The sequence below is a fragment of the Canis lupus genome, chromosome 28 (genome assembly GCF_003254725.2).
Source record: "Canis lupus dingo isolate Sandy chromosome 28, ASM325472v2, whole genome shotgun sequence".
Lineage (NCBI taxonomy): Eukaryota > Metazoa > Chordata > Mammalia > Carnivora > Canidae > Canis > Canis lupus.
Genome location: NC_064270.1, coordinates 25,733,431 through 25,759,419, shown reverse-complemented (window position 1 = coordinate 25,759,419; position 25,989 = coordinate 25,733,431).

Here is a 25,989-nt window from a genome sequence, read left to right as displayed (position 1 = left end):
TTAAAGAAGTGGAAGGCCATGGTGAAGGTTGGGTCACCCAAGAGGACGTAGAAGTCTTAGGCTAATGGCAGGACTTGGAGTGAGAAAGACAACTGTAGGTCAGGTGCTAAGTTACAGAGATGAAGAATGGCGACCAGGAAGTCTATAAATGAGAACATAGATGAATGGAGGTTGGTACAGCTATATGGCTTAAAGTTAAGAAAAATAGGATATTTTTCTACTTTATTTTATTTTATTTTATTTTTATTATTAGTTTCAGGGATAGAATTTATTGATTCATCAGTTGCCTATAACACCTAGTTCTCATTACATCAAGTGCCTTCCTTAATGCCTGTCACACAATTATCCCATTCCCCCCACCAACCTCCCCTCCAGCAAGCCTCCGTTTATTTCCTGTAGTTAAAAGTCTCTTATGGTTTGCCTCCCTCTCTGTTTTCATCTTATTTTATTTTTCTTTTCCTTCCCCTATAGTCATCTGTTTGGTTTCTTAGATTCCACAGATGAGTGAAATCATATGGTATTTGTCTTTCTTTGACTGGCTTATTTCACTTAGCACAATACCCTCTAGTATCATCCACATCATTGCAATGGCAAGATTCCATTCTTTTTGATGGCTTAGTAATAGAAATAGAATTGCCAATGTGAGAGTGAAAATCAAGGTCTGGAAATGGCACTGGGGAGAGAGGAGGTCACCAATCTTAAAAGTCATCTAGTTAAAACACCTCATATTAGCCTATGGCCTATGTCTTTGCCTCTTTCTCTCTCTCTCTCTCTCTCTCTCTCTGTCTCATGAATAAATAAATAAAATCTTTATAGATGAGGAAAATGATGTTAGAGTGTGGTAGGCAGCCTTCAAGATGCTCCCCAGAGATTCCCATCTTTTGCTATGCACACCTTTGTGTTGTCTGTCTCCCATTGCGCATCAAGGTAGGCTTACACAAGCAGTAGAATACAGCAGAATTGATGGTAATTGTTTCTGAGGTTAGGTGACAAAGGATATCACAGCACCTGTCTCATTACTCTCTCACTCTTGGATCACTCACCTTGGGGGAAGTTAATTGCCGTATCATGAGCAACTCTGTGGAGGAGCCCACATGGCAAGGAACTGAAGCCCTTGCCATTGGACGTGTGAGTACGCCTAAAAGCAGAGCCTCTAGCCCCAGTAAATCATCAGATGAGTGCAGCTTTAGCTGATATCTTGATTGCAAGCTCATGTGAATCCCTGAGCCAGAACCAGTTAAGCCATCCCTGAATCCTTCCATAACCTAAGAAGTAATCACACATGCACCATCTAAAAAAGTTCAAAGGATCATAGTTTTGTTTTTTCATCAAAGGAGAAGGAGAAGGAGAAGGAGAAGAAGGAGGAGGAGGAGGAGGAGAAGGAGGAGGAGAAGGAGGAGAGAAAAGAAAAGAAAAGAAAAGAAAAGAAAAGAAAAGAAAAGAAAAGAAAAGAAAAGAAAAGAAAAGAAAAAAGAAAGAGAAGAAAGAAAAGAGAAAAAAGAAAAAGAAAGAAACAAAGAAACAAAGAAAAAAGAAAACTGGACCAGGTTTCCTCATGGAATGCAGAATAAAATTCAGTAAGATAAATGCTTTCTTTGTCCCCACCATATAATAATATATAAGCATTTCTAAAACATGCTTATATTGAGAAGACTAATTCAAGTGTGTACAATATCTTAGTGGTAAAACCAGAAATGTAATTTCTACTTGGCTTCTTTTAATCACTGACAAAAATGGCATAGACTCCCGGTAGTAGTTATATCATTTAAATCCTTCAATAATTCTGACCTTCCTGTGCAATGAATCAATGCCAGGATTGAGTGTCTGCATTTCTGTCTGTTGTCTCTAAATGTAATTTTCAGAGAAGGGCAGATTGCCAAAAAGGCACTTTGTGGCTTCTATTTCCAGGCCACAGAGTCTGCCAATTGGATGCACATAGCTATTATGTCAGAGAAATTTTGTATGACCCATTGACTTAAACTTTGGGACTCAGATTTTCTAAGTGTGATTAAATAATATTTTGATTTTATTTTTCTTTCCTTAAGAATATAGCTAGGAAAGTAGGAAAAGGAGAAAAGCAGGGAGAAAAGTAGGAAAGTGGGTTTGAATTTCATGAGAACATGATTTTTTGAAAAATTAATCTCAAGTGTGTTCAAGACTCCAATTTCATTAAATCTCACAAAAATTCAGATATATTTCCAATTACTTCTCATTACAGTCAGTAAGTTAATTTGCTGTCATATATTCCCAACATTAGGGAGATTTTTGAATGTTTTCCTATATATTTTTCTCTCTATGCTTGAAAAAAATAGATTTGCTAACTATTCCCTAGCATCACATATCCTCTCAAAAGTCATAGAAAGACAGCTTTTACTCCCTTGATATTTTAGCACTTTCCCAGTATAATCCAGCTAACTAAGTGTGGCTTAAGCTTTCTTGAGATAAAATACTATTTCATATTTATATGAAAGTTTAGTGATAAATGTGAATTTTGCTTTTTTAAAAATTAGCATTTTTATAATCAGCAAAAAAAAGAAAACAAAACAAAAATGTATATCCTTTATTACTTATGGTACTCATTTTTCTGGTTGTGTTCTCATTCTTTAGAAAACTCCAATGTTCCTAATCAAACTTATGTTTGTAAATTCCTTTGATTTTTATGACCTTATACATGATCTTTAGTAAGAATTTTATTATTCAAGGAGCACCTGGGTGGATCAGTTATTTAAGCCTCTGACTCATGATTTCACCTCAGGTCATGATCTCAGAGTTGTGAGATTGAGCCATATGTCAGGCTCCATCCACACTGGGCATGGAGTCTGCTTAAGATTCTCTCTCTCTCTCTATCCATGCCCACCCTCTAAAAAAAACAGTTCATTGTTCTTATTCATTCAACAAAATTTATTAAGTAGTTATGTGCCAGACACTTTTATTTGTGTTGGGAATGTGGGAATGAATACAAAGTGTCTGTTTTCATGGCACTTGTGTTGTACTGGGGATGAGGGAGTCAAGAAGCAAATAAACAAAATAGATGTATAATATGTCAAATGGTGATTAAATGCTATGAAGAAAAAAATAAAGCGGAACAAGAGGATAGAGAGTGACAGACCTGAATGAGTAGAAGGATCAAGATTGTGTATGTCTGGGGCACAAGTATTCCGGAGGGAAAGACAAGTGCAAGGGCCAGCAAATTATACCGAGAGGGTTAAGAATAGCCAGGAGATTTGTGTAGCTGAAGCAGAGTCAGCAGAAAGGAGACGAGATCCATGGGTAAAGCAAGGAGCAGATCTTGTAGAGCCTAGAGCCTGAGGTGAAGAGTTTGGTTTTCACCTGATCCCTTCTGGCTGCTGTGTCTAGAGACTGTAGGGATGTAACTGTGGAAGCAGGAAGATTAATGAACAGACTGAGTTCATGTCAGCCTGAGTCCTCTGAGAATGTTGGGATTAGATGTGTGAGAGATTCATTAAGAGGCACCCCTGAAAGGGCACATGGAAAGGACCAGAATAGACATTAAGTGGCCTTCAGACTGCAGTGTAGGTCTGACCCAGGTAAGGGACAGATAGGGGGCAGGAAGGTCAGAGGGGCAGTCTGAAACTGCGATTCTATGAAAATTTGGTAAGGCTAACAGAGAGGTCTGGAGCCAAAGTCACCTACCAGCAAAGCACCCCCACCCCGTCTCCCAGGAATGGGCCCACCCCAGTATTCCTGACCATCCAGAAGCTAGAAGCAGTCCGTGGGAAGTATGGCCTCTGTGGGAAGTGTGGCTTCCCTGTGAACTCACTGATGGATGGAACCACCAGTCAATTATCCATCTGCACTGGGAGCTCTGAGAGGCATATTCTCATGGCCATCACAGAGACTTTGCCATAATCCAGGTAAGAGAGATGATGGTGACTTGGATGGATTTTGCTTTCTATTCCTCTGGACATATATTGAAGGTTAAGCAGCCAATAGAAAGCTGTGGTCATCAAGACAGTGTGGTACTGGCACAAAAACAGACACATAGATCAATGGAACAGAATAGAGAACCCAGAAGTGGACCCTCAACTTTATGGTCAACTAATATTCGATAAAGGAGGAAAGACTATCCTTTGGAAGAAAGACCATCTCTTCAATAAATGGTGCTGGGAAAATTGGACATCCACATGCAGAAGAATGAAACTAGACCACTCTCTCTCACCATACACAAAGATAAACTCAAAATGGATGAAAGATCTAAATCTGAGACAAGATTCCATCAAAATCCTAGAGGAGAACACAGGCAACACCCTTTTTGAACTCGGCCATAGTAACTTCTTGCAAGATACATCCACGAAGGCAAAAGAAACAAAAGCAAAAATGAACTATCGGGACTTCATCAAGATAAGAAGCTTTTGCAGAGCTAGGATACAGTCAACAAAACTAAAAGACAACCTACAGAATGGGAGAAGATATTTGCAAATGACATATCAGATAAAGGGCTAGTTTCCAAGATCTATAAAGAACTTCTTAAACTCAACAGCAAAGAAACAAACAACCCAATCATGAAATGGACAAAAGACATGAACAGAAATCTCCAGAGGAAGACATAGACATGGCCAACATGCACAGGAGAAAATGTTCTGCATCACTTGCCATCAGGGAAATACAAATCAAAACCACAATGAGATCCCACCTCACACCAGTGAGAATGGGGAAAATTAACAAGGCAGGAAACCACAAATGTTGGAGAGGATGTGGAGAAAGGGGAACCCTCCTGCACTGTTGGTGGGAATGTGAACTGGTGCAGCCACTCTGGAAAACTGTGTGGAGGTTCCTCAAAGAGTTAAAAATAGACCTGCCCTACGACCCAGCAATTGCACTGTTGGGGATTTACCCCAAAGATACAGATGCAATGAAGCGCCGGGACACCTGCACCCCGATGTTTATAGCAGCAATGTCCACAATAGCCAAACTGTGGAAGGAGCCTCGGTGTCCATTGAAAGACGAATGGATAAAGAAGATGTGGTTTATGTATACAGTAGAATATTCCTCAGCCATTAGAAATGACAAATACCCACCATTTGCTTCAACGTGGATGGAACTGGAGGGTATTATGCTGAGTAAAGTAAGCCAATCAGAGAAGGACAAACATTATATGGTCTCATTCATTTGGGGAATATAAATAATAGTGAAAGGGAATATAAGGGAAGGGAGAAGAAGTGTGTGGGAAATATCAGAAAGGGAGACAGGACATAAAGACTCCTAACTCTGGGAAACGAACTAGGGGTGGTGGATGGGGAGGAGCGTGAGGGGTGGGGGTGACTGGGTGGCAGGCACTGAGGGGGGCACTTTACGAGATGAGCACTGGGTGTTATTCTGTAAGTTGGCAAATTGAACACCAATAAAAAATAAATTTATTATAAAAAAAAGATTTGCCAATCATTTGCCAATAGATTTGATATGAGGCGTGAGGGAGGGAGAAGAGACACAGACCTTCAAAGTTTTTTGTTCTAACTGAAGGATGGGATTGCTACTTACTGAATGAGAGAGAATGAGAGTCCTGAGAGAAGGAAATCAGCAGCTCATTTTGGCCAGGTTTAGTTTACAATGTTGACTAGATGCCAAATGGAGAGGTTGAGAAGGCAGCTGAATACATGAATCTAGAGTTCAAGGGAGTGTCCCAAGTTGGAAATACAAATTTGAAAATCGCCAACATATGGACAGCATTTATAGTCATGGGACTGGATTAATTTTGCCTAAGGAGTGTATATAGATGGAGAAAAGAGGTTCAAGGCCTGACAGAAGGGGAGGATCGTACACGGAGACTGAAGAAGGAGCAGCAGGCAGAGACAGGAGGAGACCCACAGAAGAGCAGTGTCCTGGAAGCCAAGTGAAAAAGGTTTTCTGGAAAGATACGTTTTCAGTGTTCTAATTCTTTAATCTTGATACCTCCTAACTGTTCTATGAAGTATTGGTTTCTTGCTAAGTGGGCCTACTAAATAATGAAGAAAAAATGAAGCTTATAAAGTATATTGACTTTGTGTCCAATTCAGGACCTGTCTCTACCATTCATTGTGTACCATTGGACAAGTTTCTTAATCTCTGTTTGCTTGATTCCTCATTTCTACAATGGAGACTATAGGGTTGGTAAGAGGATGGAGTGAATTAATAGTTGGGACAGTACCTAACACATGGTACGTGTTCAGTAAGTATTATATACTATTACATAATAAATATTGCAACTAAAGATCAATTTTACTATCTTTCAAATTTTCTAACAGTAGCAGCTAAGATGTAAGAGATTAATGTAGATCCTTTCGGGTTTCATTTCTCTGACTGGGATTCTGATATACTTGTTTATTCCTTATATTTCTCTTTTTACATTTCTTTTCTGTATTTTGAAATAAACATAGTTTTAAAAATCTGTATCAATCCCTTTATTTAAAGTTTAAAAAAAAAAAAAAACAGTTACCAGCAGGGGTTTCTTTAAGCAAAGCATGGATAGCCATAGAGATAACATCAAAACAAGGAGAAATAATTTCATAGAACCGTGGTTTTTAAGTTTCTTTTGGTTATTGACCCTTTTGAGAATTGAATGAAAGCTCTCCCCTAAAAAATGCATATGTAAACACACACACACACACACACACACACACACACACACATAATTTTGATCATAATTAGAGGAAGTTTGTGGATCTCTAAAGCCAACCAGTAAGACCACCAAGCAGCCATGAAAATAGGCTTTGAATTGACTACAGAGTCCACATTCCTTTTTTTTTTTTTTAAGATTTTTTTCTTTTTAAGTAGTCTCTGTACCCAACATGGGGCTTGAACTCATGATCCTGAGATCAAGAGTCACATGCTTCACTGACTGAGACAGCCAGGTGTACCTGCAAATTCCACATTCTTATAAGCTTAATTTTCTTCTTGATTGTCTAGTAGGTCCATTTAGCAAGATCTTCAAAACGTCACAAATTATAAATTATTCATGTCCTAGTTTAAGCAAAAAGGAACTTCTCTTAGAGAAATCTCAATTCTAAAATCATTCAGTCTGGAGGAAAATGTATATACAGAGCAGGTGACCTGAGCAGCCAGCGATCTGCTCTTATAAGGGTCCATGCTTGGATTTAATGTTGGGTTGTATCATATTGAAGTTCTTAATCATTTTCGAACAAGAGGCTCCACATTTTTTATGTCGCACTGGACTCTGCAAGTTCTGTAGCTAGATACAAACAAACATACAGTTTAAGTTCAATAGGACTTTTGATTCACTAACATTCAAATAAGAACACAAAAATTCTCAGGAGATAGACTATTTCCAGTGTGTCTTTCCAAGATAATATTTTTATGTAAGTTATGTGTTCTTATTAGTTTTTATCTTGAAGTAATGTATCATTTAATTATAATTTAAGTATAATTAATTTTGCTATAATTATAATTTAATTATAATTAATTTTGCTATAATTTTGACATTAATTTATTAAGTCTTGAGGCAAGATGTGATTACATAATAAAATTACCATAAGCAATATTAAAAGACAGACAAACTAGTAAACTTTACATTCTAGGCCAAGCAAAATACCTAAGCAAAAGAAAGATTTTGATGTTGATGGGAAGCTGATAGTAAGGAGAGAGGAGCCGGATGGGAGGTGAGACATGAAGGTTCTTACACACCATGTTAAGATGCTTCTACCTTCCGCTGAGGCCAATGAAAGGTTTTATGCAGGAGAGTGTGCTCAACATTATTATCTTTATTTTTAAAGGTTGCCAGATTTAGCAAATAACACTACAGATGCCCAGTTAAATTTCATTTCAGATAAGCAATGAAAAATTTTTATATCGGTATGTCATAGGCAATACTTGGGACATACTTATACTACAAAGGTATTGGTAATTAACTGAAAACAGTTTTAAGGGAGAGTTCTGTATTTATCTGGCTATCCGGTCATTTTTCTTAATATGATGCCTGATACATGGCAGATGGTATTTTAGTGCCATTCTGCTTTTCTTGTCACCTGTAGGTGGCAGTCTGATCAAATGATTTAATGGGAGCCGCTTGGCAAATCCAAGGGTAATACTGTAGTACTTCTCCATCTATTAACAAGGTTATTTTTTAAGTTAAAACACACACACACACACACACACACACACACACAGTTTAGCATTTATTTTTCATAGAAAGTAAGTTTTCATAAAAGAAAGATAAATTTTGAAGGTGCTCAAAACTAAGTATAAGTCAGTCTTCAGGGGATCCCTGGGTGGCGCAGCGGTTTAGCGCCTGTCTTTGGCCCAGGGCGCGATCCTGGAGACCTGGGATTGAATCCCACGTTGGGCTCCCGCCCGGTGCATGGAGCCTGCTTCTCCCTCTGCCTGTGTCTGCCTCTCTCTCTCTCTCTCTATCTCTGTGTGACTATCATGAATAAAAGAAAAATAAAGTCAGTCTTCAACTTTCCCACAACTCAACCATCAAAGATTTAAACACACATGTAGTCCAATCCTAGTGGCCAACAGTGCCTTTTATACTTCTAATGGTATTTTCAGAATTATGTAGATATTTGTGATATGGTAAATAGGATCTTTTTTCCCCTACGTTTTCTAACACATTGCTTCTGATGTGTAAGATAGCTATTGATTTTTGTATGCTCATTTTTGTGTTAGACCATACTCTATAGTTCAAGTAGTGTTACTGTAAATACTCTTGAATTTTTTTTTTAGTAGATGAATTATCTGCAAGTAATATACTTTTTCCTCTCGAGAAAATAGCAATTTCTTTTTCCTACTTAAAAAAACCTAAATGTAATTCTATTAAGTGTAGAATTAAAAAGAAACAAATGATCATATGGATGCCCTTAAAAAGCTATCTCTATGGGCATCTGAGTGGCATAGTCCATTGTGTCCAACTCTTGGTTTCAGCTCAGGTCATGATCTCAGGGAGGTGGAATCGAGCCCCAAATCAGGCTCCACACATATGGAGCCTGTGAAGTTTCTCTCTCCTTCTGCTCCCCACTCCCCGGCCCCGCATGCTTACGTGCATTCTTTCTTTCTCTCTCTCTCTCTCTCAGATAAACAAATCTTTTAAAAAACGATTTCTATTAGTTTGAAATTTTATATTCACTCAAAATTATCATTATAATAGTTTAGTATTGTAATCTAAACATACAACATAAGCTTATAGCTTGTATTTACCCATGAATGATATGGTATCAATTATAAAATGGAACCATAATTGTCAATTGCATTTACATACATGCCCCAACCTCTGATCTGTTCTAAGAATGCTTTCTCTGATCACAGAGATCTGTCTTTTTACAAAGCCAAAGGAAAAATATCCTCATGAAATTCAAGTCCCAAGTGTAACTTATTCCCTTATTATACCCTTGTACTCTAGAGAAAAACAATCATCATTTATTTTGAATTTCAATGCAAGAGGCTTCATTTTTTACAGAAAACTACATCATTTTCTGGTTCCTACCATTATTCATTGTCTTTTGAGCTGTGTCAGTGTACTAAGCACTACACAAAATTCAGAACATGGTCCCTTCCCATGTCTAATGTTGTGAAGTCATTTAAGAATTAAAATCTATGAAGTCATGAGTTTTGAAGGTTGCACCTTTAGGTATTTTAGTTCACAGATATTTTAAAATGTGTTGATTTATAAGCAGTAAAATACAATTAACGTTTAAATATTTATCTGAGAAGTAAGCTTTGTACTAGGTAGCACTGTTTGGTAATAGGCTATTTATGTTGAACTTGACTAACCAATGGTTTTCATATACTTTGCTATATCTCAGTAGTTACTCTGCAAATATAAAATCCATTATAGTTTTATAAGTATTTTTCTGATTATAAGAGTATTCTGTTTATGAAAAAATTGGAAAATACAGAAAAGTATTTTAAAAAATCATCTATAATTCTATGTTGTTTTTCTCTCTAGGGTCCAGGTAGCTCTAAATAAGGCATAAGCTTTAGAGTCCAACAAAGCTGGGTTCAAATCCTATCCCTTCCACTTATACTTATTTGATGTATTTTAGGGCAAAAATCTTAATCTCATTTAATTTTTTTTTTATCTTTCCTCCTCTTTGTTTAGCTGTCATCTCTTTAGAAAAGTCATGCATTGTCACTCCTTTTTTGCCTTCATTTTATTCCTCTACCCACTTCAAACTTGCTTCTGCCCTTAGAGTCTCAAACAACCTTTATTAAGGTCACTAATGACCTACATTTTGTCAAATTCAATGCACATTTTCTTGTGTTCATCTCATGCTTCCTCTCAGCAGCAGTGTGTCCTGGAGCCTAATAGTAATGGTACCTGACAGCTAATTATGTGTGGCTTTTTCCAATTTCCAGTTAAGTAAAGACATGTTGGTGGCTTGAAATTTATCACAATGAGAGCATTTACATCACAGAAAATCAGCAAATGCCACAAATTAGAACCTTTTCCCCCATTGTTAAACATTTACCCTCACGCTGAGGCCTATGTCTAGTCACCATTTCCCTGCTTAAAATCGTTCGGTGGTCTTTCATTATATTTAATTTAAAAATAAAATTTCAGGTTTTTTTCTTTTTCATTTTCTTTTTTTTTTTAAAGATTTTATTTATTCATGAGAGACACAGAGAGAGAGGCGCAGAGACACAGGCAGAGGGAGAAGTAGGCTTCATGCAGGGAGCCAGACATGGGAATTGATCCTGGGACTCCAGGACCACGCCCTGGGCTGAAGGCAGTGCTAGAATGCTGAGCCACCTGGGCTGCCCAAATTTCAGGTTTTTGAACTGGTCCCTGCTTACCTGTCCAACTGGAAATGTGATAATTCAAGTTCACTCTGTTCTGCTCAAGCCCACTGTAGTTGGTTTTCTAGTCCTTGGACAGGCCAAGTCCCCTCCCCCTTTGCCCCCATACAGAACTCTTGTATATGCACCCCTTGTCTAAAATGATCTGTTCTTTGCTCTCTTTATGATTAGCTCTTACAGTTGCTTTAATTATAAATCAATTTAAATCTACCTTTTGATTGTTCTTATCTGTATTTCAGCCCCTTATTTATTTCTTGGTTGAATGAATGATGTTATCTACTTACATAAATTAGGATTTACCTTATAGAGAGATAAATAGTGAAAGAAGTACTAAAAAGTTCTTAGCATAAGGTCTCCTGCACAGTATGGGTTAAATAAGTGGCAACTTTCTTAGAGGGTTAGGGGACAACTATTTTAAAATTTAATTTAATTTAATAGTTAGCATTCCAGAGTTGTGAATAAGCATTCGTGTCCTGAAGGTGGCAGTATGAAGACTCAGGATAGTCTTACTTCCTAGTTTCACAGATGGATAGCCTTACTTAAGCAGAGCATCATTGGTATTTATGCCTCGAATTACTAAAATGTACTTATGAGACAAAGAGCTAGAATTGCTGATAGAAATTGCATATTTATGATAACCCAAATAGTATAAGAGGAAACAAACACCAATGACAGTATGAAGCCATAAATACCTTTTGTTTTTCCCCGGTCAAACGTGTATTAGAAAGAGCATATTTGGATTTTGGCAATATAATAAGTTAGACCGTGATGATAATATGCTCTAGTTATATGATTACAAATTGAGTCAGTTATTTTGCTATCAGAGAGTTCTGCAACCTTAATCTCATATTAAAAATACAGCTTGTTTATCCTTAGAGCATGCAGTAAGAGTATAAGGATGGAGCAACATTTGTTATTATTTTTTCTTTTTACAAAAAAGGCTTCAGAGAGTAATATCAACAACTTTCTATACTAGGAGTAAATTCAAGTAAGATAAGATTTAAAATAACATTATAAATAATGTTTAAAATAACATTGTAAATAGCATATAAAATAAAACCAGTACTTACATCAAATTTTAAAGCCATTTAAAGAATGAAATGTATTGAAATACCTGTTGGTTTTGTCTCATGAGAAGTGATTCTGATGCTACTAATAATCACTAGCCACTACGTCTGTGACTTTTCTAGAGTTGTGAGGGGCATGAGGACAAGGGAACATCCAGGCAATTGCATATTGCTTCTAGCTAAATCTTCAGTCCTCATTCTCTCTGGCCTCTTGCCCTCATCTTCCTTAGGGATTAGAACAGAATTTTCCAGAACTGCTCACTCTGTGTTCTCTTAACCCTGAACCCTGTGCCGTCTAGTGTGGCCTTTCAAGGGTAAAGGGACATACCCTTGGCTTGGTCTTACCACACAGGTCACAAAACATAAAGAGAAACTAAAGAGGAGAAAGAAGGCTTTGACTCACTTCATTTTTTCTCACAGAAAATTCACTTCCTTCTGGCCTGCCACTTCCTTTTTTAGGAATCCTGTTGTGTGTTCTCAAGGACTCTGTTTATCTACAACCTACATCAAAACTCTTTCTTCCTGAAGATGAAGTGGTTAAGAGGGAAGACCTGGGCTTTCCTTCATGTGTCAGAGAGTGACAGTGTTTATATACAGAATTGATTTCCTGGAAACACAGCAGCCTCAACCCCTTTTATCTGTGAATGACAAAGAATAAAAGTTACAGTCTCACTGGAGGACCACTTGTGTATCACCATTAAAAAAAAAAATGTTGACACAATCTTCCTCCCTAGCAATTTTATTTCTGAGTGTTTCTTCTAGACATATATTTGCAAACAATTTTAAAGAGACACATTCAAGGATATTCATTTGCAGCATTGTTTGTAACGGTGAAATCAGGAAAAAAGGGAAATGGTTAACTAAACTAGAATGCATCCATACTATGGAATATATCCACACTCTGCAGCATTCAAAGAATGGAATAGACCTACAAATACTGATATGGAAACCTGCAGCAATTTTTAGAAAAATATTTTTCTGTTTTTATGGACATGTATGCACGATAGCTATATGTATGCAAACAAAGAAAAAATGGGTCTAGAAGGATATCCACCAACCAAACAGTGGTGAGTACTTCTGCAGAAGAAATCTGGACTTGTGGGGAAGTTAAAGTGGGCTTTTGCTTTGTTTTTGAATTTTTCACAATATGAATTTCCTAATGTACTATTTATATAATGAACATTTAGGAGAAAGAGACAAGAGGGAAAGGAAGCCAAGAGGACATGCTGGATAGTACAGTGGTTAATTTTATGGCCCCTGGAACCAGATAACCTATACTCACATTATAGTCTGCTACTTATTTAACCTTTTTGTGCTTCTGATTTTTCCTCTGTAAACTGGGGTTAACAACAGTGCCTACCTCAGAAAGTGGTTGTAAAGATGAAATAAAATGATGTATGTAAAATATTTGGCACCTAGCATGAGTTATGTAAGTGTTAGCTAATATTATTAACTCAAGAATAAATCACTAGTTATCCCACTTTAGTCAGAGAGAAATGATTACTTTCTTCATATTTTGGCACTGGTGAGACCTCAGGAAATGTACCTTAAAAGAAAAAAATCAATGTCAACAGCATTGGAGATGAGGCTTCTAATGGCTTTGCTGTTATCTAGTCATCCTGGATCAAAATGCATTATGGCCCACTGGAGAGAGTACAGTTCAATCAATATTAATGCCAACCCATTGCACTGAGTGTTGGAGACAAAAAGACCAACGAGGCAAATTTTCTTTTCTTAAGGATCCCATTTTGTGTGACAGGGGGTGTGGTGGAGGGTGGAATCAATCAGTAAACAGATCATTTCAACACAACATAGTTCTGTGATAGGAATACAGAACAATGAATGGAGTTATAGAAGAAAGGAATGGCTGGTAACAAGGAAAGCTTCCAGCAAGAGGTGAAGATTCTAGGAGGATGAAGAGTTACCTATGAAAATAAGGAAGAAATGGGGATTCCAGGCAGAGAAAACATCATGATTTATCTGAGGAAACTACGGTAGTTTGGTATTGCTGAAATGCAGTATGTGTATGTTTTTATGTATGCGGATGTGTGTTTGGGTGGTTGATGGGATGGAGGAAGGGAAGAATTGTTGGGAGAAGTAAAGAATAACAAGTTTGGAAAGATCGTGACAAAAGGTGATCTTAATTGTGTAGTATTGCAGTGGAAAGATTACTGAAAACAACCTGCCTATTCAGACAGATCAAGGGATTCTATTGAGAGGTCTCACCTTTGACATACAAACTTTTGAAGAAATATTACAGGCTGATTCCTGACTTCTGCTTCTAAGGTAGAATATAGTAACACATTGAAAGCCAGTGCTCTTGCTGCAATAGGTAGGGGGGAAAAAGGATAAGTTACTGAATCATAGTTTAAAAGACATCAGAGATTGTAGACACAGTAAGACCATAAGAACCAAAATTCTAGAGAGAAAGGAGCCCTTCCTCGATGAGCTAACAATATCTGGCCATTTTCTTCTCTGGGGATATTTGCCAGTTCCAGGCGAGGACTAAGAAATCAGGCATGGCCTAGGAAGAGGGACCTCTCCAGGGAAAAGAGAAACTAGTGGAACTTTTTTTGGTAATGGTGTGGGGCTGGCTTGACAGATTGTAAACCAGTTTAGAACTGAACACAAAGGAGCATTTGTTGATTCCTGGATGCTAGAGGACTTGACTTCTAAAAGGCAGAATGAAATATCCTAATTTCACAGAACTTGGGAGACAAAGTCCCACCAAAAGGAGAGATCCTGCCACAAATATACAGTCAATTACCCCCTTTAAACATTTGCTAAATATTGAAAGATGCATGGGGTCAGAAGGTAAAAAGCTAAATTCAAAACCTCTAAATGACAGAACCAATTCTGAAGAACTGAAGAGATAGAGACCCGGTAGGGTCTCAATCAAAAGCCAGGAGAGCCACACCTGAAGAATGGAGACAACAATATCCCTGTTTTGGTTGAGGTGATCTGCCTATTTAATGCAAGATGACATCATCTGCAGCCTCTGGATTCCTGTATACCAAGCCTGGCATACAATAAAAATTACAAAATTATGAAAAGGCAGGAAAATATGATCAATAGTCAAGAGAAATAATAGCCAATGCAAGCAAAGTCAAAGATAGATTTGTTCATTGTCTCATACTTATGATCATATATAGGTCCTCTGAAACTCTCTTCAGCACCCTGAGTTAGCTTCGCTTCACACCCTCTGAATATTACATGATTTGGGACTTTGCAAATGACATAAAGATCATCCATACCAGGCTGTGCAGATTGGAGTTCTATACCCCTGTAAGGCAATGTTCATGTTTGTACTCCACGGGCTGGACTTTGCAATCAAATCATAGCATCACTGTGATCTTCTCATCAAGAGTTGAGATTGCTTTGACCCTATTAGCAAGAGCTTTCTGCCCATATATCAGGAATATTACTTGTACTAGTAGCTTTTATTCTGATTTTTAAAATATATAATATTGATTTCAGTGATTAGGAATATTTTCTTTTGAGGGGCACCTGGGTGGCTCAGTGGTTAAGCATCTGCCTTTGGCTCAGGTTGTAATCCCAGGGTTTTGGGATTGAGTCTTACATCAGGCTCCTTGCAGGGAGCTTGCTTCTCCCCCTGCCTATGTCTCTGCCTCTTTCTATGTGTCTCTCATGAATAAATGAATCTTTTTTTTTAAAAAGGGATATTTTCTTTTGAGAGAGAGAGAGAGTGAGCATCCATGCACGCAGCGAGGTGCTCCACACCCAGCACAGAGCCTGACACCAGGCTGGATCTCATGACCCTGAGATTACAACCTGAGCCGAAATGAAGCGTTAGACATTTAACCAACTGAACCACCAAAGTGCCCCTGACTAGGAACTTTTTAGGCCATTAAAAACATCTGATTTGTGGCTTAGTCACAAGATATAGGCTAGGACATTGTTTTTTTCATGTTACTTAAGAATTTCCTGCACTTGGGACACCTGGGTGGCTCAGCAGTTGAGCATCTGCCTTTGGCTCAGAATCCTGGATTCCTGGGATCGAGTCCCACATCGGGCTCCTTGCATGGAGCCTGCTTCTCCCTCTGCCTCTGTCTCTGCCTCTCTGTGTCTCTTATGAATAAATAAATAAAACCTTAAAAAAAAAAAAAAAGAATTTCCTGCGCTTGCAGTGTGAAGAGAAATGGAACATTTCAGTGTTACAAGCAGCAATGCCATCCTTCGACTGTTGGTCCCTTTGGTGTGATTTAATGTATCTAAATATTGGCTAAGCATATGTCATTTATGTGTCTCCAACACTCCTGGAGATTTGTCGTAAGTGAAACAGAACAGTGAGAACTTCCTGTGGCTAATATGCCCTTTCTGGCCTATCTCTGGTGTTTATACTTGATCTTAGCCCAAAGGCCAAGAAGCAATGGCCTATCTGTGGTGTTTAGAATGAGATCCATTATATATAGCTTGGGTGCCTTCCTCTCTTCTGAACTAAGGGGAAACTAGCCATCAAAGATGTCTAATCCTTGATGATTAGAGTTTGCCATTTGGCACTTCTCATCCCTTAAATGTCCCATGCAACATCCAGATCCCTTCTTAGGCTGTGTAGAATACTTTCCCTCTTATTGTGTTCTCTTTTTTTCTTTTTTTCCTTTAAGGGCAGTAGTCTCTGGAGTGGGTGTCTTTGGACAGCTAGTACTTTTTTTACCTGACTCCTGCTAGAGAATAAAATCTTTTCTTACCTACTGCCTTTATTTCCTTGTACTGATGTCTTTTAATGGCAGAGCCTACTTCTGAAATAGTTACAATCTCCACTCTGTCACTAGCCCTCATGTCTAAATTAAAGGTCCTTCAAGCTTCACGTTCTGGCCTAAATCTGGACTCAATTACTTGTTCCTCTGTTTTGACTTTATCTCCCCATTTTTGGTCCAATTTTTCTCTTAATATCCCCCCAGTTACTGCCAATTTATGCGTAACTCTTCCAGCATGCTGTATGATCAGCCTCTCACCGTCTGCTTCGAGCTAACAGTTTCATTATGTTAAGCTCCCCCGCCCCATACTGGTAAGTAAAGCATTTACTATTTACTGAAGGATAGAATAGATCCCATTCAGAACACAATTCCCAAGAAACTGACTGATATCAAACTCAGCAGTATGCTTCACATCAAAATAGCCATTTTAAGCATGATCACTTAAATTTCTGAAAGATGGGCACAGTTAGAGGCTGAGATGAATTGAACAAAGATTCCAGAATGGAAGTGGCAGACAGGTTGATGTCTTCATGCATTAGCTCAGGAGCTCCTTCGGTGAAAAATAAGACCCTCCTGGGGGTGTAAAGTGTTAGGATCCACAAAAAGTGCCTGTTATCAACCAGGTAAATAATTACCATTTGCCCAATGGTCTGTAATAAAAAGTTCTTTCATATACAGTATTAGACTTTCTCCTCCCAATAACCCTTGTGAGGTGAATATTATTCTTATTATGTGCATTTTTAATTTATTTTTAAAAGTAGGCTCCACAACCAGTGTGGGGCTCCAACTTATGACCCCAAGATCAAGAGTCATGTGCTCTACTGACTGAGCCAGGCAGGCACCACTATCATGTACATTTTGAACCAATAGCTAATTTTATGGAGTATCTACTATATGTCTGATTATGGTGATATATTTAACATTGATTACCTCTTTTAATTCATTAAAAATCCCAAAGAGGAAGCAACTATTTTTCAGACGAGGAAATCTGAGGCTCAAAGAGGTTGTGGTTAAGGATGTAAGAGTAGCAAATGAGAGAGCCAGGATTTAAAAATTCCAAGCAATTAATCATTAAATTTGGGAGTTAAATGAGTTTTCTAAGGTCTCCCAGCCAGGAAGTTTAGAATTGGAATTGAGCCCAGGGCTTCTAGTGATTTATTTAAATACAGCTTTATTCACATACTGTACAATTCACCCATGTAAAATGTAAAATTCATTGACTTTTTGTATGTTCACAGAGTTGTATGTCTATTTTAGTCAGCTCAGGCTGCCATAACAGAATATCACAGACTGGGTGGCTTATGCCACAGAAATTTTTTTCTCACAGTTCTGGAGACCAAGTCCAAGGTCAAGTACCAGTGTGGGTGATTTCTGCTGAGGGTTCTCTTCCTTGGCTGAAGCATGGCATTCTTCTTGCTGTGTCCTCACATGGTAGAAGGAAAGACAGACGCCAAACTCTGGTGTTTCTTATTGTAAGAATACTAATCCTATAGTGAGGAGCCTACCTTAACGCCTCATCTAAATCTAATTATCTCCCAAAGGCTCCCTGTCCAAATACGATCACTGGAGACTAGGACTTTAACATATATTTTGGGGAAACACAACTCAGTTCACAACACTTCAATTCTCAGGTCAGAGGCCACATAGTAGACTAATAAGTGTCCTCTCTCCCAATCAATCCAAATTCTCTGGAGAAAGAACTGGATTTGTCCAGTCTGGATCAAGTCTTCACTCCAGTCCAGTCAACTATGGCCAAGCAGAGACTGCTATATCACTGAGTTATAGTGTGGTTTAAAGAATTCTCTTGTTTAAAAAAAGTATTTACCATGCAAGTATGTATCCCTAGATGATACATTTTCTAGTATGGCTTGTTTTTAGCAATGTTCTGTTTCTACGATTCAACCATGTTGTCGGGTGCGACTGTGGTGCATTCATTATCATAAATTATAATATTCCAATATGTGACTGAACCATACCTCGTTTTACATATCTTCAAATTTGTTGATTCTCTCTTTAGATGTGTTCAGTCTACTGATGAGCTCACTGAAGAAGTTCTCATCTCAGATATATCTAGTATTTCCATCCTACTTTTCTTTTTTTATTATTATTTTTTAAAAGATTTTATTTCTTTATTCATCAGAGAGACACACAAAGAGAGGCAGAGTCATAGGCAGAAGGAGAAGCAGGCTCCCTACAGGTAGCCTGATGTGGGACTCCATCCCAGGACCCTGGGATCCTGACCCTAGCCAAAGGCAGACACTCAGCCACTGAGCCTCCCAGGTGCCCTGCCATTCCACTTTTCTTATTGTTTCTGTCTTGTTGCTAAAATTCCCCATCTCTTTATGTTATCTGTCCTTCTTTTCCACCAGATCCAGATTCACTGTTACCTTAAAGTTCTTGTCCAGTCATTCTTTTTTGTTTTTTTCTTTTAAGATTTTATTTTTTGGGACACCTGGGTGGCTCAGTGGTTGAGCGTCTGCCTTTGGCTCAGGGCATGATCCCAGAGTCCTGGGATCGAGTCCCACATTGGGTTCCCTGCATGGAGGCTGCTTCTTCCTCTGCCTATGTCTCTACCTCTCTCTTTCTGTGTCTCTCATGAATGAATAAATCTTTTAAAAAAAAAGATTTTATTTATTTATTTGTCAGATACACAGAAAGAGAGGCAGAGACATAGGCAGAGGGAGAAGCAGGCTCCTCACAGGGAGCCCAATGTGGGATTCAATCCCAGACCAGGGATCACACCCTGAGCTGAAGGCAGATGCTCAACCGCTGATCCACCCAGGCATCCCTTGTATGGTCATTCTGAAACCTGGGTTATGTCTGAGTCTGGTTCTATTTGATTCTATTTGGTATCATTTTCTTTCTTCCTGAAAAATTTCTTTTTCTTCAACATTCTTTTTTTTTTTTTTTTTTTTTTTTATGATAGTCACACACACAGAGAGAGAGAGAGAGAGGCAGAGACACAGGCAGAGGGAGAAGCAGGCTCCATGCACCAGGAGCCCGACGTGGGATTCGATCCTGGGTCTCCAGGGTCGCACCCTGGGCCAAAGGCAGGTGCTAAACCACTGCGCCACCCAGGGATCCCTTCAACATTCTTATAGTATAGGTCTGCTGGTGATGCATTTTCTCAGCTTTTGTTTGTTGAAGAAAGCTTTGAATGTTTCTGAAGAGTACTTTTGCTAGATATGGAAGTCTAGTTTGAGAGTTTTTTCTTTCAACACTTAAAAAAGTCTATTGTCTTCTTTATAGCTTAGCTCTGTTATGGAGTCTGTTCTGCTTCTTACCTTTCTTGTTCTGCATGCAGTATATCTTTTTTATTCTAGCCACTTGTATGATTTTCTCTTTGTTACTGGTTTATAGCAATTTGAGGGGTGCCTGGTAGCTGTTGGTTAAACATCTGGCTCTTGATTTCAGCTTGGGTCATGATCTCAGAGTTGTGAGATCAAGCCCCATGTCAGGGTCCATACTCAGTGGGGAGTCTGCTAGAGATTCTCTCTCCCTCTCCCCCTCTCTCTGCCTCTCCACCAGCTCTCCCTGTATCTCAAAAATAAATAAATAAATATTTGAAAAAAAAAAAGTCTCATGCTCTTTTGACTGAGGCAGCCAGATGTCCCCAGTCGATAGCCTCTTTTTTAAAAAATATTTTATTTATTCATGAGAGACACAGAGAGAGAGTGAGAGAGACAGAGACACAGATAGACAGAGGTTGACACACACACACACACAGAATGAGAGATGCAGACGAGGAACAGGCTCCTCACAAGGAGCCTGATATGGGACTTGATCTCTGGACCCAGGATCATGCCCTGAGCTGAAGGCAGATGCTCAACTGCTGAGCCACTCAGGCACCCCTGTCCATAGCCTCTTTTAAACATGTGCTCTACCTATAGTTAAATATCTCTTTCAATTTCTAATATTGTTCATTAATGCCTTTTTTGTATCCTAACCAATTTCACTAAAGGTTGTATATTTTCTTAATTTTTTAAAAGAACAAAATTTTACCCTACTTTATCATTTCAAATGTGTTAACATTTGGTTAGATTTATCTATGTAAACAAATATTTTTCCCTTATTCTATCTCATACCTGTTAACAGGGATCATTTCTTTCTATATATTTACATTATATATATAATGTAGAAATTAGTGGAAATATCATTATTTGTTCAATCTTAAAATATCTTTATTTTGCCATCATTTTGTTTATTTATTTTATTTATTTATTTAAAAGATTTTATTTATTTATTCATGAGAGACATGGAGAGAGGCAGAGACAGGCAGAAGGTGAAGCAGGCTCCCTGTGGGATTAAGCTCTGAGTTGATGGCAGACACTCAACCACTGAGCCACCCAGGTGCCGCTGCCCTCATGTTTTAAAGACATTTTTGTTGTTTATGCAAAATTAAATGACTAGTTATAGTCTAACAGAATTTCACTGTCTTCTGGTTTTCATCATTCCCATCAAGAAGTCTGTTGTCAGTCTGCTATCTCCTTATAAGCTGTGTGTCTTCTCTTTGTTTGCTTTTCGGGTCTTCTTTTTTTTTTAAATGTCTTCAGTGTTCAGTTTCAAGTCAATGTAATTTTTTTTAAATTTTTATTTATTTATGATAGTCACAGAGAGAGAGAGAGGCGCAGAGACAGGCAGAGGGAGAAGCAGGCTCCATGCACCGGGAGCCCGACGTGGGATTCGATCCCGGGTCTCCAGGATCGCGCCCTGGGCCAAAGGCAGGCGCCAAACCGCTGCGCCACCCAGGGATCCCTAAGTCAATGTAATTTTTATTCATTCTGTTTGATATATGCTGTATTTCCTTTATCTATGGATTTATGGTTTTCTATAAAGTTTTCAGCTGTTATTTCTTCAAATGGCATTTCTCTTCCATGATTTCTATTCTCTTGTAGGACTCCTATTAATTATAATTAATGTGTTAACTATACATTAGTCCTCATCCTTTTCTTCATATATCTTAACCTTTCTTGTATTATCCATCTCTTTATATTTCAGAGTTGTATTCTTAGTAGTTTTTAATATCTACGTTCCACTTCAGTAATTCTTTCTTTGGTTCCAACTAATTTTCTGTTTTACCTATCCATTGAATTTTCAAAAAATCTGTTGATATTTTAAATTTCTGTTTGGTTCTTTTTGAAATTTACTTGGTCGTTTTTTTTTTTTTTTTTTTTTTTTTTTTTTAATTTTTTTTTATTATTTATTTATGATAGCCACACAGTGAGAGAGAGAGGCAGAGACACAGGCAGAGGGAGAAGCAGGCTCCATGCACCGGGAGCCCGACGTGGGACTCGATCCCGGGTCTCCAGGATCGCGCCCTGGGCCAAAGGCAGGCGCCAAACTGCTGCGCCACCCAGGGATCCCTACTTGGTCGTTTTTGATAGTCTCTTGTTGGCTCATTTTTGTGATTTATATCTTTTATTATTTTATTTTATTACATTATACATTTCAACTTTTCTTTTTGTAATTTTTAAATTTTTTGACAGAGAGCATGAGCAGAGAGGGGCAGTGGGAGGAGAGAATCTTAAGCAGGCTCCATGCTCAGCACAGAACCTGATGTGGGGCTTGATATCATGACCCTGAGATCATGACCTAAGCTAAAATCAAGAGTCTTGGGGATCCCTGGGTGGCGTAGCGGTTTGGCGCCTGCCTTTGGTCCAGGGCGCGATCCTGGAGACCCGGGATCGAGTCCCACGTCAGGCTCCGGTGCATGGAGCCTGCTTCTCCCTCTGCATGTGTCTCTGCCTCTCTCTCTCTCTGTGTGACTATCATAAATAAATAAAAATTAAAAAAAATAAAATAAAATCAAGAGTCTGATCCTTAACCAACTGAGCCACCCAGGCACCCTATGTATTTCATAATTTTTTTATTATGACCTCATTTTTGGTTGATCATCTGTGGAATCCAGGGGGTCTAAATTAGGAATGCTTTTGCCAGAATAGGATTTTTGTTTGCTTCTCTTGGGAGCCACGGATGGTACAGATGTGGGATCATTATAACCCCTTTTAGTGGCCTGGCTTAATGAAGAGTCTTAGGTCTAGCTTCTTCAGCTTGTATATCTGTCTACTAGAATGCAAATGTCTGTGAGGACAGGGACTTTATCTAATTGTTTGCCATACCTTCCTCATTGGCTACTACATGGTATAAATTTCAAACATGTTTGCTGAAAAGTCATTGAACAGCTCAGCTTGCCTTTTTTTAAAACTTGAAGTTATACAAAAAGTAGAATTATTGTCATGTTACTTATGAGAAATTTAAGTTCAGAATGAGAAATGATGGTAAGTCAGCAGTTGAAAACTGTGGGAGTAAGAATCAATATTCAATCATTTAAAAAATCAATAAAGAAGATGGTTACCAGAAGGGAGGTGGGTGGGGTGATGGGTAAAACAGGTGATGGGGATTAAAGAGTACACTTATGATGAGCACTGAGTAATGTATAGAAGTATCGAATCACTGTATTATACACCTGAAACTAATATAACATTGTATGTTAACTATATTGGAATTAAAATTTAAAACTTAAAAAAAATCAATAAAAAATAGAAATTACTGATAATGTACAATAAATTTCCTTCTTTTTTTTTTTTTAATAAATTGCCTTCTATTAGAAGTTGAGGGATACATGGGTGCCTCAGTGTTTGCGTGTCTGCCTTTGGCTCAGGTCGTGATCCAGGGGTCCTGGGATGGCCCGCATCAGGTTCACCACAGGGAGCCTGCTTCTCCCACTGCCTATGTCTCTACCTTTCTTTGTGTGTCTCTCATGAATAAATGAATAAAATCTTTTTTTTTTTAAAAGAAGAAATTGATAGGGTATTTTTGGCAAGAATCAAATAGTAACATCTTCTTCAAACACAGACTGAAATGTATTTTTTCCCCTTAGTATATACAACTCCTTTTTATAATTTCAACCAATAGAATATAATTGTTTTCTGACTTTAAAAATTGGCACGTAGGGGCACCTGAGTGGTTCCAAACCTTGATTTCAGCCCAGGCCATGGTCTCAGAGTTGTAAGATAGAGCTCTGTGCTGGGCTCTACACTGAGTGTGGAAGCCTGCTTATGATTCTCTGTTTCCCTCTTCCTCTGCCCCTCCCCCCACTCACAGAAGCAAGTGCCAAAAAACTGGCATTTAATTTTTCTCTTAAAATTCTTTGCACTTTGCATATTGTTTTTACAATGATTTCTAAAGTATTATCAGTTATTTTAGATGAGAAGTTGTTAGAATGTTAAGCTACTAACAGAAACTTGGTGCTATATGGTAGAAAGAATGAGTTTTAGAGTTCTAACATCACAGGAAGAGATTCTGGGATGTCATGAATATCAAAGGTATATCAAAGTCTCGTAACTCCAAAATATAAGCAAATCATATCATTTTAAAAATCTGAACTGATTCATAACTTGAAGGCTAATGCTAAATTCATAGGGAAAACTTACTCTATAGTCAAAGATAATCTTTGACAATAAACTTACAATTTCCCAAGCTGCCAATCAGGTCCTGAGTACTAACTGTGTATTGTGTAAGGTGTCTTATTTCCAACTTATATAGGGAGTGTGTTAGTCTTTTATATAGGCACCTTAAGGATAAGAATAAGATCTGTTCATTTTGAGACTTTTGCAGTCTACCTGTATTTCTGGTGTGAGGTTTTCAGGATCAGAACTATTGTGGCAGTTTGAGAAAAGGACTGGATATTAACTAAGGGATGAATATAGAAAAACACATAATTTCGTGACCTCCCTATCTTACCAGTATGGTATCGGATATAAAAATGTCCTGTAATATACTTCCAGAACAAATTCAATTCCACAAAACTATCCAAGTCTCTGATTTCAAGGAACTTAAAAAACAGTTGGGGAGACAGGAAACATATATACCCAAACCATTCAACAGCAACGCACAGCATTGTATTAAGTAAAAATGGGTGGCTCTGAAAATACAGACTATAGAAGTTGAGAGAACGAGGAGATCCCCAGTGTGGGTTAAGGTAGCTGGAGAATATTTTATGAGGAGGCAATGTATAAGTTAATTTGGGCGAGAAGGGCATTTGGGAAGAGCAATGAGAATGAGCAATGGGAATGAGAGACATTGGATATTATAATATTATTGAGAAACAGGGGACAGTATCCCATCTACAAAAGTAGTTGTACTACAACATCATTTCCTTAGCGGAAGTAGCTAGAGATGATGCTGGGGAGGTAGGAGAGCACAGATTATAGAAGACTTTAAAATCTCTGTAGACCTTAGACTCCATGTAGACATTTCTATCTTGTTCACCATTACAACTCTACTATTTACTGTAGAGAATGGTACATGGTATATTTCAATGAAATTTTGTTGAATGGATTCATTGTGTAGATGAAGACACTTTGAAATGTTGAGGCTTTATCTTGAGATCAGTGGGGATTCACAGGAAGTTTGGGAGTGTGAAGATACCCGAGTATAAACAGTGTCTTAGGAAAACTATCCTCAAGGTTATAGACAGAATCACCTGGAGGAGGTGGAGACTGGATGTGGGGAAGTCAGGTAGGCTATTCATGTGATCATTCTTTGGGTGAGAAGGGTTAATAGTGGGTTGAGGATAGCCAGAAAGAAGAGTTATTGTGAGATCGAACCAACTGGATTGTGATTTATTGGCAAGTTTTTCACCTAGAATACAATAAAAAAATGTTGTCAAGATAGATGAATGAGTTAATTTTTGTAGTGGGTAGTTGAATGTGAGAATTTCTACTTTCATCACTTATCTTTTTTCTAGTATTTCCTTCTCCAGATGATCATTCAATTGGGCTTTCTTTGATGATGCTCAATTTTCCACCAATTTGTTATCCCCCCCCTCCCCCCCCCCCCCCCCCCGGGAGCTATTATGCTCATCCGTTCTTTGAATACTTCTGGATTGTCACACCTATTGCACCTCTCAGGACGGATTTGGGAAGCGCCCACGTAGAAAATAACTAGAATGTGTGTTGTGAGCGTGCACGGAGGAATAGCTGACAGAGAAGGGAGTGAGTGTGAATTCCTGAAACTTGGAATTCTCCCACCAGTCTTACGGGTTAAATAAGGTGCTGTTGATTGTTCGGAAAGCTTAGAATTCCACGTCTTCAGTTTATACAGTTTATAACTTCTGGATCTGGTGGCTTTGTTATGTTGCTTACTACCATCAGGCTCCACCATCAAGGTCTCTCTTCTGGGCTCTAGAAGGCTGTTTTTGTATATTCTTTTTACCCTGGCATATGGAAAAAGCGGATTTGTTTGGAGCGTGCACCCTAGTCTCCAACCTAGCCGAGCTGTGACACTTCAGAGGTGTCCACAGACATTCCTGGGGCGTCTCCGTTAAGCTAAGCTCTGTCTGCAGGGCTTACCTCCAAGGCCTCCGAAGAGGAGTCCCGCCCATCCCACCCAGACGACTTCGAAAGGGCTCGTGCGTGGGTCACTAATTCTGCTTTGACCCCCCAAGCATGAGC